Source organism: Lacerta agilis, chromosome 1, assembly GCF_009819535.1.
Source record: "Lacerta agilis isolate rLacAgi1 chromosome 1, rLacAgi1.pri, whole genome shotgun sequence".
In the NCBI taxonomy this organism is placed as follows: Eukaryota; Metazoa; Chordata; class Lepidosauria; order Squamata; family Lacertidae; genus Lacerta; species Lacerta agilis.
The window spans coordinates 41,347,788-41,354,176 of NC_046312.1; the positions used below are offsets into that span (position 1 = coordinate 41,347,788).

The 6,389-nt window shown below is 45.5% G+C and overlaps 1 protein-coding gene across 4 annotated transcripts in view; it reads right to left on the minus strand.

Annotated features, from left to right (window-relative positions):
- Nucleotides 1-6,209, minus strand: part of INO80 (INO80 complex ATPase subunit) — a 57,214-nt gene extending 51,005 nt beyond the window's left edge. For all 4 annotated transcript variants that reach the window (XM_033145530.1, XM_033145528.1, XM_033145523.1 and 1 more), the window contains exon 1: nt 5,923-6,209. The gene's annotated coding sequence lies outside the window, so the exon portion shown is untranslated. The remainder of the gene's footprint in view (nt 1-5,922) is intronic.
- Nucleotides 6,210-6,389: the final 180 nt, after the last annotated feature.

Genomic DNA, 6,389 nt, shown 5'->3' on the forward strand with positions numbered 1-6,389 from the left:
TTCTGAACACTCCGAATGTATACTCTGAATATAGAGTAGTCTCAGTAGTGTAATAAATTCTTTTAAATAGATAGATGATAGATAGATAGTGTTTTGAGTCCAGCACATTTCAAATATCAACCCTTCTGCAGGAACACTATGCAATATTAAACTATACTAAAAACTCCCACCATATCCAGACACTATGTGCAATGCTCAGGCCAGGGATAGTGAGAGTTGCAGTCAAGTAACATCTGGAGGGCACTGGGTTGTGGAAGGCTCTTATAATTCATTTATATATTAAAAAATAAAAATAAAACTAATCAGGGGCACCCCAGCAGGAAAGAGAGCAACTAAATGATGGTAGTCTCTCTCAACAGCTAGCTTATCTACCTATAACAAGTACTTAGGCAAAGGTACTACTGTATTATGCAACTGCGGATTATCATTCTGTATCCTGCCCACTCCCATACAGTCCAGACCATAAGCAAATCTTGCAGAATGACCAGCAGCAAACATTTGCACATCCAGCTGTTCGTATGTGGGGTTGCCACCTTTTCATCTAGCAGGGCTCCTATAAGTTCAATTTTGTTTGACAAGACAAATTATGTGCAACCAAACTTAGCATAGGGATACAGTGATGGGTGCAGGTGCTATTCCACTGTCAGGAGCCCTACTAGAATAGGTGGTTGGCAACTCTACTCTGGGGTTGCAGCGCTCATCTTGCTTTACTGGCCGAGGGAGCTGGCGTACAGCTTCCGGGTCATGTGGCCAGCATGACTAAGCTGCTTCTGGCAAACCAGAGCAGCGCACAGAAACGCCGTTTACCTTCCCGCCAAAGCGGTACCTATTTATCTACTTGCACTTTCGTGCTTTTGAACTGCTAGGTTGGCATGTAGGACTTGCCTTTTCTGCTCTGGAACACCTCAGCTGTGCATTGCGTAGATTGGCAGGCTTCCCATCAATCTTTTTTGTAGGAATGGGGGCTTCCTTGGCCACACAACAGCCGAGCCAGAAGAGACAGGAATGTAGAAGCCACAATTTCTGGCTTGGCTACCAAAGGCACCCAACACAGACAGTGTGAATCCCTGACAATCTCAGGTGTGCCTGTGTTGACAGGCTCCTCCCAGCCTCCTTCACAGGGAGTCTGTGTACGGGTTCAAACCTGGGACCTCATGTATGTAAAACAAGTCGGCCTGCAGAGCAAAAGCTTTAAATAAATCCACCCTAGTCCTATATCTGCCAGGGCTGTCGGGTGACAAAGGTTCCATTCTAGGTTTTTCTCCAGTTGATGTTTAATTTAGGGAGCTGCTCTACTGAGTGTGAAGTGTGGCATGTTATCTCTACCTTTTTTTGCTTCCAAGACTATTGGCTGCTTGGCTAGGTAGCAAAAATGTGTGTTTTGCCTTGTGAGTTTAATAAATCCCTAGGCTAGGAGTTGAACTGCTATCCCTTATTTCCCATTTTTATGATCTTTCCCACTGGACTACCAGGGAGCTCATAAGGTTGCTCCCCGGGAGTTTGTTGAGGCTACCGTGATTGCTTGTTTGTCCACTGGCTAGCTGCTCCCTCTTGGTATCATTCCCTTTCTCATAGCCTACTGGGCCTTGAATTCTTCTCCTGGGAAACCCAAAGATTTGGGTTTGGGTGAGCTAAAATTCAGAGGTTGTGTTGTGATTGCTTGCTATATATTAATGTTTTCATTAACTTGCAGCTGATTGTTTATATCTTGTATGCAATGGTTTTATAGTCATTTCTTTGTAACCATCCTAGGTTTGTCAAACTTCAGGGCAGGTGTAGAAGTTGAGTGAATACATCAAATAATGTCTTCCAAATGAGCTAAAGATATGCTTGGGTGTCGCAACTTGCAGCGTCCATACTTACTATTCTTTTTTTAAACTTCAGAGTGACCCAAGGCAACTTACATTTAAAAAAATAAGAACAACCAAAAAACTCAAAATACACCTATAAAATTGGAAGGGAGATCTAACAAATCTTGGCCCACTAAATAAAGCCAGAATGGAACCCTTCAAATAAAGGGCCAAAAGCCCAGGCAACATTTCCTGTGTTCCCCTATGCCCTTGCCTGATGAAAGTGTGACTATTTGTAGGCTATCCATGCTTGTGGACACAAACTTCAGTAAGCCCTGGAGTGCATAGGTATTGGTGACAACCGCTGGACTATGCTGGCTGCAGGATAGTAGTGTGAACTACTAAGGGCACTAGTGTGTCTTTGTGACTGCCAAATTGGTGTGTGAGGCAGGGTGGCAGCAGAGATGTGTGTCCAGCACCACAGTAAGTGTGTTGGTTTCTTCCAATGCTGTCTACTGTGCAGTGTGCAGGCATCATTAACACATGACGCTGTGATTTGTGGGTGTAAGCAGTGTTGCCAGGGATGCTGTGGGGGAGTCCGTCAGTGTTGTTATGTTCTTCTTTAAAGTGGAATAATTTTGCTGTTGACTTTGCTGCTAGGAGTGTAAGGGATCCCAACTACATTAAGCTACTACTACATTCACATCAGTGGCATTGACATAGCAGTACCATTGGATTACGCTGTTAGTCAAACTTTGACTTTTGTTGCATTCTCACATAATGGCAGGTGAAGAAAAAACAACAGAGTACGTAATCCCTCACAAACCCATATAACCATCAGTTCTGGGTTGTGGATTATGCCACATCTAAAATCTGCACAAGCTTCTAATCAGATATTTGATTGAGACTTCTCCAAAAAGACTACCGGTATTTGGAATTTAGTAGTTTTGGAGAGATCTGCAATACTAAAACACCTGTATGCCACAGGATACAGGTTCAGGATAGTAAAACAGTAATCTCAAATGGACAACATGTTTTTGAAAAAAGTGTTCAGGCTCTAGCCCAATAAAGGCATTATTAACTTAGTAAGTTTGTAGAAAAGCCTTATTCAAGAATAGTTAAAGAATTACTATATAACAACGAAGATTGAAATCAACATAGGAGTCTGAACAAGAATATACTTAACACAGGTAAAAACCTACCTACCACATAAAGAAATGAGCAAACTGATAATGAATGACTTTTCAGCAGCTTAACACATTTTTATAGGTGAAAAACTACCGGTACTTTAATTCTGAGAGAAGAGCTGCTTTGTAACAAATCCACAAGTGTTTGTTTTAAGTACCATTGTATGTAGCAAACTTTGCTGTTGTGTGGTAGAAAACACAGCCAAGGGGTGACACACTAGCGATATACACATCTCTGTCACACAGACCATTGACCCTTATACAAAACTAGTGCACAGGTCGCTTCGCAGCCAGTACATGACATTTGTGGTTTTGCTTCGTTGGGTCAGTTGCTTCTGTGCTTAATTGGAACAGAATTGTCTTAGGTTTACTGTGCTGGGTTCCACTAAAGTGAAAGCATTTTTACCACCAGATTATGGAAATCAATCAATCTGAATTTAATATTCTTCTGTACTTTACTTTTTCTTTAAATTTTGCATCAGTTTCAGTAAACAGAAAAACTAAAATCGATTATAGTTGAGTTTCATTTTGATTTGAATCTGTGGCTATCTAAAGTCAAAGAACAACATATTCATGGTTGCCAAACAACAAAGTAGATTTTTTTTTGCTGGGAAATCTATTGATTCGGATTTGGGAAGGAAGTTCAAGTTCCACCTTTTTCAAAGACTATGTGAATGGATAAAACTATACTGAGGTTATACTGAGGTTATACTGCTATGAACACTTACTTTGGCGTTGACTTCATTAAACTTAGTGAGGCTTACTTTCAGTTAAAAGATAGGTAGGATCTGGTCATACATTTCCATTACTCATCTGTGAAATGGTAATACTAGCAACCAACTACAGAACTGTTTTTAAGACAAACGTATACTTTGCAAATCTGAAGTACTACGTAAATGTGTATCAGTGTTAAGTTTTAACCTATGCCTTCTCATTCTAATTTTTCAAGTAGCAGTACAAGATACTCTAGTTGAACGACTGCTTTTGGCTTCTATAATTAAGATGTTAACAACATAACATTTCTAATCCTAAAGCACTAAAAAGCATGAAAAAAACCAATCAAGCTCCGGTCAAAGCAGCCCCATGTTGGTTTTGATGCAGCAGAGCAGAGGTGGCTACCATAACTTATGAATGGCTCTCCAGATAGTGTCATACCTCGGGTTACGTACGTTCTGGGTTGCTTACTTTTCGGGTTACGAACTCCGCTAACCTGGAAGCGCAACCCGGCACGAGCGCGATTTGCGCATTCGCAGAGCGTTTTTTGCAGGTTTTTTCCGGGGTTTTTTTTGACTGCGCATGCGCAGAACGAATTGTTCAGGTTACGTCTTTTCGGGTTACATACTGCAACCTGGAACGGATTAAGTACGTAACCCGGGGTACCACTGTACTGCTGAACTACATGTCCCATTATCTTTGCCATTGGCCATAATGCTGAGGATGATGGGAGTTGCAGTTCAACATCTAAAGAGCTGCAGATTACATACCCCTGCTATAGAGGAACCAATTTAGCAGCTCTGAATCAAACAATTTATATCCAAAATTTGGAAATGATACACTGTGATGGTCTAATTACAAGTAGACCATCACAGCCCTTAGTACACTAATAAATACAGTAAAACCTTGGTTGTAGAACGTTATTGGTTCCTGAAGCCTGTTCGGCTTCTGAAATGTTCATTAACCGATGCATGACTTCTGGTTGCAAGAGCTTCTTGCACTCAAGCAGAAGCCACGTCAGACGTTTGGCTTTCAAAATACATTAGAAAACTGGAGCATTTACTTCCAGGTTTTTTGGCATTTGGGAGCCAAAACGTCCAAAAACAGAGCCATTCGAGAACTGAGGTTTGACTGTACTGATATTTACCTCTCCTCTGTCCAAACACTACTTCTACCCAAGCAACCTTGCAGGAGATGGCATAGAAGTCAAGATTAAGATGTGTAGTGAAGTTTTTTTAAATAACAGAAACACTACTGCTATTAGTAGTAGGTATTGATCACAGGCATACTGACCTGTCACAAATACACTTGTGAAAGATAGAGTGTGCTTGCAACCAGGGGGCAAAGGAAGTGATAGTCTTGTTATGCTACAAGCTAGCCAGACCTTCCAGTTAAAACATAGAACAACACAATCTTAACCAACAGCGGAGGATAGTCCAGCAGACAAACATTTTGGAGTGTGATCAGGATGCACTATATGCATCCCAGATCAAACTACCAAATCACACCTACCATGTGACCAGTAAGTCATTTACAGCTTTTAAGCACGTGTTCTACATAATCCATGTGAACAGAAATTTTCAGATTAACATTGCGAAACTGATATGCACTTTTATTTCTGTTTTACGCTTGACGCTCAAGTATGCTGGGGTCTTGGAATCTACAAGCACAATCCTGAACCCCACAAACCACACCAAAATAAAACCGAATAAAGAGCTGAACCGCACATTCCAATGGTTAACAGACCGCATAGGAAGCAGTGCGGTTGGCAATCCTATAGGCTAAACCGGGACGCCGCTTAAGGCGGGGCTGTCAAACCCATACGCTGAACTCCCGTTTCCTCGTCCGCCGCCTTCATGCAAAGCGCGGGGCGCGCACGTGGGCTGGGTGCGACCGACACACCCTCACCCCGGCGCCGCACGCTGCCGAGGGGCGGCACAGGCCCCGCCAAGGGCGACTTCCCTCATTCCGCGCGAGCGTTTTGCGGGCGAGGGGAGGTTACCGGGGTCCCGCCCCCTCCGCAGTGGGGGTCGCGCGTGTGCCTGCTCTCCCTCCCTCCGCCCCAGAGGAGCGGCAGGGCCTGTCGCTTTAAGAGAAGGCCCGGCTGCCGGGGCCGCTGCGGAGGGAGCGGGAAGGAGGGGTTGGGTTCGGGGGGGAAGCCGGAACCTGGCCTAGCGGGTCCCTTTGGCGCTGCCACCTGCCTCGGCTCGGGAGCCACGGCGACGTCTTACCTGGTGCGTGGCCCGGCTTGGGCCGGGGGTGGCTTGCGAGTTGCCCGCCCCGCTCTCTCGCGCCGGCCTCTCGCCCCGCGCTGCGCTGGCGCTGCCTGTGCCCTGCCGCGGTGCCTCTCGGCTTCTGCCTCGCCAAGATGGCGGCCGCGCTATTGCTGCTGAGGAGGCGGCGGCTGCGGGCGCTGGGACGGCGGCGGCGGCCACTTTCGCTCACTGAGAGGAGAGGAGCAGGGACACGGGGAGCCATGGCGGGGGGGAGGAGAGGCGCCATGGCCAGGCCAGAACAATCGAACTCGGCACTCCTAGCTGGCCCTCCGAGCCCCCACCTAGAAATGCTTGGCGGCGTGTTTCGCCGCAACCGCCGCACTGTCCCCGAGCCCACATCCCGTGCTTTCCCCCCCACATAGAACCCACAAGGACCCCTGTAGCATCGATTCGTTCATCGTTCGACTGGTTGAGCCTGGCGG